At 45.3% G+C, this 11,057-nt stretch overlaps 1 long non-coding RNA gene and 1 other non-coding gene across 2 annotated transcripts; one reads left to right on the top strand and one right to left on the bottom strand.

Moving 5' to 3' along the window:
- Window positions 1–3,623: 3,623 nt before the first annotated feature.
- Window positions 3,624–7,665, bottom strand: LOC132236453 (uncharacterized). Its single transcript, XR_009453314.1, has 3 exons — window positions 7,586–7,665; window positions 4,949–5,141; window positions 3,624–4,324 (listed from the first exon to the last, which is right to left on the bottom strand). It is a non-coding gene; the product is annotated as an uncharacterized LOC132236453 (long non-coding RNA).
- A 2,459-nt stretch (window positions 7,666–10,124) lies between these two features.
- TRNAL-UAA (transfer RNA leucine (anticodon UAA)) lies at window positions 10,125–10,207 on the top strand. The gene has a single exon. It is a non-coding gene; the product is annotated as a tRNA-Leu (tRNA).
- The last annotated feature ends 850 nt before the right edge of the window (window positions 10,208–11,057 follow it).

The raw sequence follows: 11,057 nt of genomic DNA on the forward strand, positions 1-11,057 counted from the left end.
GAGTCACAGGACCTGAAGCCAGCATGACTGGCCTGGAACACTACTTTGTACCTTATTAAAGGTATAGGCTCAGGTTGGATGCAAAGACAATTGTAAAACTAAGTTTTATCTGGAAAGGATTTTCTTCCTTTTTTCTTTTTTCTTCCAGCAAAGATTATTTAAAAATTTTTTGGACAAAATGTATTGGCTTTGGTTTCATGGAGATCTATATCTATATCTATATCTATATCTATATCTATATCTATCTATATCTATATCTATATCATCTATATCTATATCTATATCTATATCTATATCTATATCTATATCTATGTCTATATCTATATGTCTATATCTATATGTCTATATCTATCTATCTATATTATATATATATATATATATATATATATATATATATATATATATATATATCTCCTATATAATAAAAGCCTAATATGTAAGTACTGGTCATCCAGTTGGCCGTTCAACCAATCGAAATGTAATATGCTGCCCTGACTGGTTTGGCTCAGTGAATAGAGCATCGGCCTGCAGACTCAAGGGTCCCGGGTTTGATTCCAGTCAAGGGCATGTACCTTGGTTGCGGGCACATCTCCAGTGAGGAGTGTGCAGGAGGCAGCTGATCAATGTTTCTCTCTCATCGATGTTTATAACTCCCTCTCCCTCTCCCTTCCTCTCTGTAAAAAAATCAATAAAATATATATTTTTTTAAAAATGTAATATGCTAATGATATGCTAAGGCCACTCAACTGCTCAGTATGACATGTACTGACTACCAGGGGGCAGATGCTCTGACCAGTAGGTTAGCTTGCTGCTGGGGTCTGGCCAGTCAGGACTGATCAAGATGGGCTGGACACACCCAGGAGCCCTCCCGTGGCCCCTCCCAAGCTGGCTAACCTTCCATGTCCCTCCCCAGCCCCAGTCATGCACCGGTGGGGTCCCTCAACCTGGCCTGCTCCCTCTTGCAATGTGGGATCCCTCGGGGGATGTTGGAGAGCTGGTTTGGGCCCAATGGTGGAACGACTGGTCGCTATGACGTGCACTGACCACCAGGGAGCATACACTCAATGCAGGAGCTGCCCCCTGGTGGTCAGTGTGCTCCCACGGGGGTAGTGCTGCTCATCCAGAAGCTGGGCTCATGGCTGGATGTCAGACTGCCGGCTTAGGCCCACTACATGGGAGTGGGCCTAAGCCGGCAGTCAGACATCCCCCAGGGGCTCTTGGACTGTGAGAGGGCGCAGTCAGGGTTGAGGGACCCTCCCCAAAGTGCACAAATTTCATGCACTGGGCCTCTAGTGTATCCCATCTAATAAATGAGTGATATGCAAATTAACCATCACTCTGTCACTCCATCACAAAGATGGCGGTGGCCACGGAGCTGGAGCGAGCAGGAGGCTTGGGTTACCCTGGCGATGGAGGAAGCCAAGCTTCCTACCTACCCTGGGTGGCATTGGGCTCTGCTCAAGGCTACAAAGTTTAAATTATAGAAGGTAAAGAAATCCCAGATACCTGCTTCTAGCCTGCGGCCGTGGCCAGCCTGAAAACGGCCATCAGACCCTCACCCAGGCTGGCCAGGCACCCCAATAGGGATCCCCACCCTGAAGGAGGTGTGGCCAGCCTGAAAACAGCCCTCAGACCCTCACCCAGGCTGGCCACACTCCCATGGGGTGAAGGTCCCCACTGGGGGCCTTGACCAGCCTGCAAACAGCCATCAGCCCCTCACCCAGGCTGGCCAGGCACCCCAGTGGGACCCCCACCCTGATCCAGGACACCCTTCAGGGCAAACCAGCCGGCCCCCACCTGTGCACCAGCCTCTATCCTATATAATAAAAGGGTAATATGCAAATTGACCCTAACAGTAGAACGACTGGGAATGACTGGTCACTATGACACACACTGACCACCAGGGGGCAGACGCTCAATGCAGGAGCTTCCCCCTGGTGGTCAGTGCACTCCCACAGGGGGAGCTCTGCTCAGCCACAAGCCAGGCTGATGGCTGCCAGCACAGAGGTGGTGGCGGAAGCCTCTAAGCAGCGCTAAGGATGTCCGACTGCAGCTTAGGCCCATTCCCTGCTGGTAAGTGGACATCCCCCGAGGGCTGCCGGGCTGCCAGAGGGATGTCTGACTGCCAGCTTGGGCCCAATCCCCCAGGGAGCGGGCCTAAGCCAGCAGGTGGACATCCCCCGATGGGTCCCAGACTGCGAGAGGGCACAGGCCGGGCTGAGGGACCACCCGAGTGCACAAATTTTTGTGCACCAGGCCTCTAGTGTGTGTGTATGTGTGTGTGTGTGTATATATATATATATATATATATATATATATATATATATATATATATATATATATTGACATCTAGTAGAGTCATTTGTGTGAAGTACTTAGCTCTTTGTTCATGAAAGGCTGTGATTCAAGACAGTGGCTCTGGGCATCAGTCCTAAACTGTTCTCAATCACTGAGGTCTCTATATCTGAGGGTACCCTGAGATGCCTCAATCCATTCTCCTAAGTATGTAGGGGAATGCCTCTCTCCACTCCACATACACACATACATACAGACTCCTTAGGGATCATAATGCTTATTCAATACAAAACTGTTGATTTGCAGGTGTATTGTGCAGAGAAATAAGTGAAAAACCATGCCTTCCCCTGAAGGAGTTGAAGACCAAGGAGAGATTGGAAGACCCTACACTGCCCTTCCATTGAGCTGTGAGCTCAGCTGGGCTACAAGGCTCTCTCCCTGCTGAGGCTGACCTGGCAGAGCTACTGGTGCATGGCCCTGTGGGCCTCCCAGCTGCCAGCAGCTGAGCTGGTGCTCCAACTCTTTCAAAACAGGTTGTGCACAAAATCAAGAAGAGGATCTGCGGGTAAAGAGGCTATATGAGGAATGTTACCCCTAGATAAAAAGAAATTATTTAGCTTCCATGTGACGAAGACAGGAATTTCTCTTGCAGCTAGGAATGTTTAACTAGTTTATTCTTTTGCCCTGCCCTGTGGTTTACCCTGGTCTAATGCTCCCTTAAAAGGGCATAAAATGAGGTAACATGGATTCTCTTCATAACCTTCATCTGTTCATGGAAGAAACCTGTCAAACTAGAAATGTTACCAAGTGGCAAGATGTTAAAACATGCACTCACAGAGGAGAAAGTAAAACTGGGAAGTGAAAGAAAGTGCCCGTTCTTCTTTTTTAAAAAGTTATCTTTATTGTTGCGAGTATTACAGATATCCCCCATTTTTCCCTCCTTGTCCCCCACAACCCAGCTCCCACCCCCCCCCCAGTCCTCTACTACACTATTGTCTGTGTGCATGGGTTATGCATATATGCATACAAGTTCTTTGTGTGATCTCTTCCAGCCCCCACCCACACCCCACCCATTCCACTTCCCTCTGAGAATCTTTAGTCTGTTCCATGATTCCATGTCTCTGGACCTGTTTTGTTCATCCAAGATACACCTGAATACACCTGAATACTCAGAAGGGCAGAATAGGATTAGGGAACATGACTGAAGTGGACCAAAAATTAGAAGGGGAAAGCTGAAAATACTAAAAGTAGATGAAGTTGGTAGGTTCCCCCCTAACCCCCCCCCCCCCCCCCGCCCGTGTGTGTCCTCTGAATATAATTTGGTAAAATTATATATTATGGTATTCTATGGCATAATTTTGTTTGGGCTTAAATTCAATGTTTAAGTGGAATGAAAATTTTGGAAATTTCTTCTAACACCTAAAGGCCTTTATAGATTTTGAATAACTCAAAAAACCTTTATATTCACTAGCATATTAATTTATTTTTCTTTTACTCTTTGGTTAAAAAAATGACAAAGAACTGCCTGTTCTTACAGTTTGATAAAATATAATTTCAAACTCCTCTCTCCATCCTACTATTGCATTATTTGTTAATAAATAAATTGAAGAGCATGATGCTATTAATTCCATTCAACCTACTATTTCTTTGCTTGGTCTGCTTTTTTATTCAGAAGAATATATATACATTACATTTTCAAAATTTTCACAGGGTCTTAAAAATAGTAAATACTACTATTTACTATTTTTATTTGTACACCACAAATAAAAACTCCTGGGATTATAGTAGGTACACCATGTTGTAACTGGCCAACTGGATCACCTCGTTCAACAAAATAAACCAAAACAAAAGGAAACCTTCATAATTTATATTACCAACTCCTCTGATTTGTTTAACAGAAGAAAGAGGCTGTAATTTTCCAAAGACCACATACCTAGTGTGGGCTTGGTGGACAGTATTTGCCTTCTCCATAGCTGCACCTGTGCACCCCATAGTAGCTATAATAAATCACCAGGTGTGGTAAAGGCAGCTAAGAAAAAAGAGGAGAAAAAGCAGAAAAATTACTGCTTTCCAGTGTTTGGTAGCATCAAAAGACAGAGTTACCTCACATATTTTTCAGGTTATTGGGTCAAATAAATTAGCCCACACACTGACACGTGAAATGGCCAAGGATTCTGCCCTTGACACTTGCTTTTCTGTACATTCTTTGTGGGTGATCTCATCAGTCCCATGGCTTTGCTACCGTAAGGTGGTAATTTCCAAACCTTTGTGGAGGGGAGACTGGCCACGGATGACCCCAGTAGCTCTCTTTACTTTGTCTGACAAGAAGCAAATACACAGTCTCAACTCTATCCAAGGTACCCAGGTGCTGCCTGCATGCATGGACAACCTCCTTGAGCCACTGGCACCCAAGCTTGACTCCTTTTTCTTCTGCTTGCTCTAGTCTCACCTTTGAAAAACACTGTTTTTTGAGTCGTGGGTCCCAGGTCATAATGTACCCAGCTGGGTCCTGCCTGAGCATCCCAGGGGACAGTGAGAGACTGATTACACAGGCATTGTGCTGGGCGGCCCCTCTGCCTGTGGTTCTGGCCTGCAGGGAAATTTGCCTGAGTCAGTTATTCAACAGTTTCTATCTTTTGCTTAGATTTGTCACCTGAGCTCCAGATGTTTATATCCTGTCTACTTGACCTCTCCTTGTGAATGCCCCATAGGTTCCTCAAATGCAGGTTCTGTTCTTCCGCTATGGACCTCCTTCAGTTGACGGGACGTTTTTTACGGGATCGTTATCCTCCCAGATGTAGAGGCAAACCATGAGAATGACCTTCATTCAGTTCTATACTTTCTGTCTACAACCAAATGAGATTAAAGGATTGCTGCTGATACCTACGAAAAAGAAAAAGATGAATATGTGTGTAATGTTATCCAGAATGCACATCAAGTGCTTTACCGGTGAAGGCAGCTACAATTTCCTATCTGGATTTTCCTAATTGGCCCAATAAGAAAAGTGTTTCTTACATCAGGAATTACGTTTTGATTTCCACTTACTGTTATATAATTTTTAATATGATTTTTATTCAATAAGTGTTTATTAAGTTCAGAACTGATATTAATTCATGTGAGCCTAAACTTGCATGCTCATTTCTTTCACATATGTAAATTTCCTGGGACCAGATTCCTGCAGGCTTGTCCCTGCATGATTTTTAATAGTTCCTTCTTTCACTTTCACAAGTGTCTGGGTTTGGATGATAAATGACAAGTATGGTCACCCGACACATCTGATATATAATCTGAGTGTGCCCTTGTTCGACATTTTCTAAGCTCACCCTGCCCTTTAATACTGAACTAATTTAGTCTGAGCCCCCATCCTGAGAGGCTGCAGGAAAACCCTGCCTTTTAGGTTGTCCCTGTCTCCTTGGTGCGGAGCCTGCGGGGACAGAGGCCTGGCCTTTCTCTCTTTACTGCCACTTCCCGAGAGGCCATATTTCTGATTCACCAAAAACACAAAGTAAAATAAATATTTCTAAGAAAAATTTAAAGTAAAATAACATAAGGAAGAGAGAAAATTAAGAAAAACTAAAATGTTGAAATTAAAATATAGTGGCTAAAATAAAAATACAATGAAAAGTGAACCATTACAAAATAAGATAATTATATTTAATTATAAAATAAAAATAACAAGCTACAATATGTAAAAAGAAAACCATGAACATAGATTAAGAAAAATTCTAAGTTAAACTAGGAATAAGTATAATTTCAATAAGATAGGAGTGATGTTTTAAAGAAAAATACAAATAAAGACAAAGTAAGGTGTTAATATAAGAAACATCCAAACCTGTAAGAATTTTTATGATTTTATGATTTTGTTTGAGTCAAACTGACAACAATTGCCGGGAAGCAAACTATCAAAGGACTGAGAGAATGCTCTGGAAAATGGCAGTTTTATCACTTATTTTATACATCAGATTCAAAGGGGGAAGATGTACATGAAATTCATTGGTGATAGATTAGGGAGGTGGAAGAAAGCAAAGTGGAGAAATCTCTGGGATTGGGTAAAAAGTTAAAAAACGAATAGACACATCCTTCTTTTATATCTGTGGGTAAAGGATAATTAGCAGTTAACAATTAACATGATAACAATAACAATAGGGGTTTTGTGATCTCTGCTCTGTGCAGTAATGGGTCAGGAAAAAAGAAAATTACCCTGATATTCCGAGGTATGTTATTACAGATGCAAAAAGACAATAGGCTCAGTTAGGTAAAGATTGACCTTTGTCAGGGCAGATAACAGCCTAAGACATGACTACCCTCCATGACTTGCTTTTAGTTAGAAAGTTTTAAGTTCAGACCATCCATATGTGGTTACTTTAGGTTTCTGAGTTTGTAAGGCCACTATGCAAGGCCTTCCCTGAGCTTGTCAAGGCTCAGCATGTGGCCCCTTTTTTGTCCACAAAGGCAAACAAGAGAGGCAGAACATTAAAAGTGAACTAAAATAGAAATGGGAAAATTAGATTAAACGAATTAAAGGAGATAAAACATGTAAAGTGATACTGAGACACTGCTCCATAAAACAAAATCTGTCTTTAATAAAGTTGGAAAGCAATATTGTCATTTTCTCTTTAATATTGTCACTTATAACGACGGTCAGTATGCAGTGCTTTTCACATTTTGTTCCAACACTCGTGTGCTTATTTGTCATGTTTGTAGTTGCCAGCATCTTTTGAACACCCTTCCTATGTTTGGAAAATTTCCTCCATTTTGGGGGTTGCTTCCTAAAGCAGAAGCCAGAGCTTTGCTTCCTAGCCTCCCTTGCAGCTAGCACCTAGGAATGGAACTTGCATTCTTTCTCGCTCAGGCAGTCCCATGTATGACGTGAATTTGGAAAATGGCAGCATGACCCAGAATCCAGTAAAAATGGAGGAAAGGAGTCCAACCAATGGTGGGGCCAGATCTTATTAGACTCTTCACCACAGGACTCTGCTTTCCCCATGTTCGTTTTATTTTCTGGTAGCCTGTCTCTATGCAGCACTCCCAGGGTTCCCTTACAATATCCCAGCTTATCAGTCTCAGAATTCTCATTTATTGCTTCATTTAAAAAAAAACACACCCAGCATCACAAAACAATAGCAATTTCATTCTGCCCATTGGTTCTGTGAGTCAGGAATTGGAAAAATATACAGTGGGGACAGCTTGTTCCTACTTCATGATATCTGGGTGCTTAGCTGGGAAGACTTAATGGCAGTATCACTTGATGGCTAGAAACCAGAATCAGCTGAAGCCTATTAACTTATACCTGTAGCAGTTGGTTCTGACTGTCAACTGGGGCTGTCAGCTGGAACTAGTACATGCAGTTCCTTGGGCTTCCTCAGACTACGGAGGCTGGGTTCCTAGGCCAAGCATCCCAAGAGAACAAGGCAAAGTATATGGCACCTTTGCCGCCCTGGACTTGGAAGTCACACAGCATTATTTTGCCACAGAGACAAGCCTCCCCATGTTCAATGAGGGAGAACACAAGCCCTCCCCCACCCCTATGGATGGTAGAGGTGTCAAGTCACAGTGGAAGAAGAGCAGTTGGGAAGAGAGATACTATTATGGTTTCCTCTTCGGCAAAATACAATCAGCCACACAGCAGACCAACGTCTTCTGGTCTCCACTAGTTCAGAAGCACCTGTAGCTCTGATTAGACTAACATGTGTTACAGACCCATCCTTAACAGCAGCCAGAGACACTTAATATAATCTCGAGGCTTCGGAAGTCACTACTGAGGGATGCCCTACGATAAGGCTGTGTTGTTCAGAACTGTCTTGTACTAGGGGCTTGTTGGAAGCTAAGTCTGAGGTTAAATAAAAATGTTATCCAAATAGTGCAATGCCCCCACCCCCCAGGTGGGGAGTGGGGCACACATCTTGTATTTGAGTGAGTTTGTAACTGGGCTTCTGTTACCTAAAATTCAAAATGGAGATTGGAACACTCACTTCACAGTGTTGTTAAGAACGTTAAATTACATCATATATGTAAAGGCTTGGAACAATGATCATCACAGAGGTAGCACGCAATACATATTTTTATTATAACCATTATAAGTGCCTTGAAAGCCCAGTTCTTTGAAATCTGAGGCCTCTGACAATTTGGTGCAATAAGATGGAGATGCTGGGTATCGGGTGGCGATCCTTATGTTGTCACCCCATGGGTCTTCTAGATTCCAGCAGAGTCCAAGTTCCCCCTCTTCTCTCAGCAGGACAGGGCATGGCCACAGGAACCGGCTCTACGTTCTTGTCTGTGTGCTCTGGAGGGCCAGGGCTGACACTCAGTAGGAGGGCTACTGTTGAGGATAGCACACAGGTGCAGGCCACTGAGGCCTCACAATGTTACGTGGCAAAGTGAGTCAGGAGCAGTTCCACCAGTTACTATCCTGAGGGCAGTCAATGTTCTTGACTGGAGCTCAGAGAACCAGGGCGGCAGGCTGTGTGGCAGGTTCCCCGGGTGGTGGCTATGTTCCCAGGGATCCAGGACTTCCAGGAAGTGGCAGGGCAATGGGTTTCTTACCGTGAGACCCAGTGGGTGAGGAGCCAGCGGGCGCGGTCCCAGCAGAATGAGGTGAATGTGCGTAGTGTCCAGGATGATAGACGTTCTTAGTCAAAGACAGCGCCTGCCCGGTAGGTAGGAGCAAGGGCATGGCTGCCAGGTCCTGCCTCGACCTCCAGGCCCCATGGTGCTCCAGAACACATAAGCCTTGGTAGACTGGAGGCCCTGGTGGTGAGGAACGAAGCAGAAATCCTGGAAAAGGAGTTGATAGAGCAAAATGAAACTCCTGCGCACAGAAAGGAAGGAAAGGATTGAAGAACAGTTAAGAAATGAGAACACAAACATGTATGCACGGCTGGGTCAAGGGAACAGAGAGGAGGCCATGGCACTGCCAGTGAAGTGGTGCAGTGAGTGGGTGCCGGGAGCCAGCAGGGAGGACCAATTGGGCCACACCACCCTGCATTGGCCGTGGCACAGCCAGTGGTTCTCAACCTTCCTAATGCCGCGACCCTTTAATACAGTTCCTCATGTTGTGGTGACCCCCAACCATAAAATTATTTTTGTTGCTACTTCATAACTGTAATTTTGCTACTGTTATGAATCGTCATGTAAATATCTGATAGGCAGGATGTATTTTCATTGTTACAAACTGAACATAATTAAAGCATAGTGATTAATCACAAAAACAATATGTAATTATATATGTGCTTTCCGATGGTCTTAGGCGACCCCTGTGAAAGGATCGTTTGACCCCCAAAGGGGTCGCAACCCACTGGTTGGCGACCCACACATGTCACTATACTGTATATAGACACACATTTCTACAAAGCGTTCTTCCCGTGTGACTTGTGACTTATGCTAAGAAGAAAACGACCCGCCCGTAGGGGTTCCAGACCTCTCCTCCTGCCCATTTCCTCGAGTTTATCCCATTCCGGGGAAAAGAAACCCCACACGGAGCCCTGGGCTCCATCCCCGCACCACCTGTCCCGGGAGCCTCCAGAACGCGCTCCTGGGAATCCAGAAGTTGATTAGTTTGTTTCCTGCGCCCGCGCACCTGGAAACCGGAAGCATAACCGGCTGGGCCTGCGCGCGGCCCAGCGCCGCCACCGCCGCAAGCGCCCCGGCAGTGGCCCTCGCGGCGGCGGGCAGGGGGCACCGTGAGCCGGACGGCGGGAAGCCGAAGCTCCGGCGGGAAGGCCGTCCCTGCTGCCGCTGCGAGGACCACAAAAGCGGCATTCCCGCAGGAGGGAGCGGAGGACGGTGGAATAAAGCTTGTAGGACGAGAGAGAGGGGTTACGTGCGTCTGCACCAGGATGGCCGAGTGGTTAAGGCGTTGGACTTAAGATCCAATGGACGTATGTCCGCGTGGGTTCGAACCCCACTCCTGGTACATGTGTTTTCGCTTTCTTTTAAATACTTTATTATTATATATATTTTTTAAAATACAAATTTCACCAAGCACAACACTTCCCGGACTCAGGAATTCCAGTTCTGGCTGGGGAAGGCGTTGCTCCCACAATGCGCGACTCAGCTTCCCGCTGGCCGGGCTGGCGCAGCGAGCGGGCTGGGCGTGGCCGCGGGCGGCGGGGTTCGTGGCCGCCTCCCCAGGCCCAGGCGGGCTCGCGGGCCGGGCCGGGGCCGGAATTCGGGCGGCGGCCGGCGCAGCCCGCTGGGCTCTCTCGCTGCGGGACCGGAACCGCAGACCCGGCCGGGAGGGCGCTTGTGACATGGCGGCGTAGTTAGAAAACTGCAACTGCAGAAAAGTCAAAGATAATCTCTACCATTTTCTTTTCTTTTTTTTTCCGCCAAAATTAATATGCTCACATTTTTTTCGTGAATTCGAAGGCCGAAACAGTATATATCATAGTTCTAAAATGGACTTGCATTTGGCTTATACTTTTAAAACACTAATGGCATGGTCTAGTTTTGGGGAGGGGGGGGGTGGCGGGGGTTCAACTTTTTAAAAAATGAAAGTAATCTAAAATCTAGAGAGGAAAAAAGTTGCAAGTACAGTAGGAATAACCCTTTATTTAGCACATTAGATGCTGTACTACAACCATTAAAATCAGGAAATTCACTTTGATAATATACTACTAGCTAACTCCAAACCCCATTTAATCACCAGTTATTCTTTATAGGAAAAGGCTCCTGTTCTGAATAATACATTGCATTTACGTGTCACATCGCCTAAGGCTTCTTCAACTTGGAATGGTTCCTCAGTCTCCCCTGACTTTCTCCAT

The sequence above is a fragment of the Myotis daubentonii genome, chromosome 6, assembly GCF_963259705.1.
Source record: "Myotis daubentonii chromosome 6, mMyoDau2.1, whole genome shotgun sequence".
Taxonomy (NCBI): domain Eukaryota; kingdom Metazoa; phylum Chordata; class Mammalia; order Chiroptera; family Vespertilionidae; genus Myotis; species Myotis daubentonii.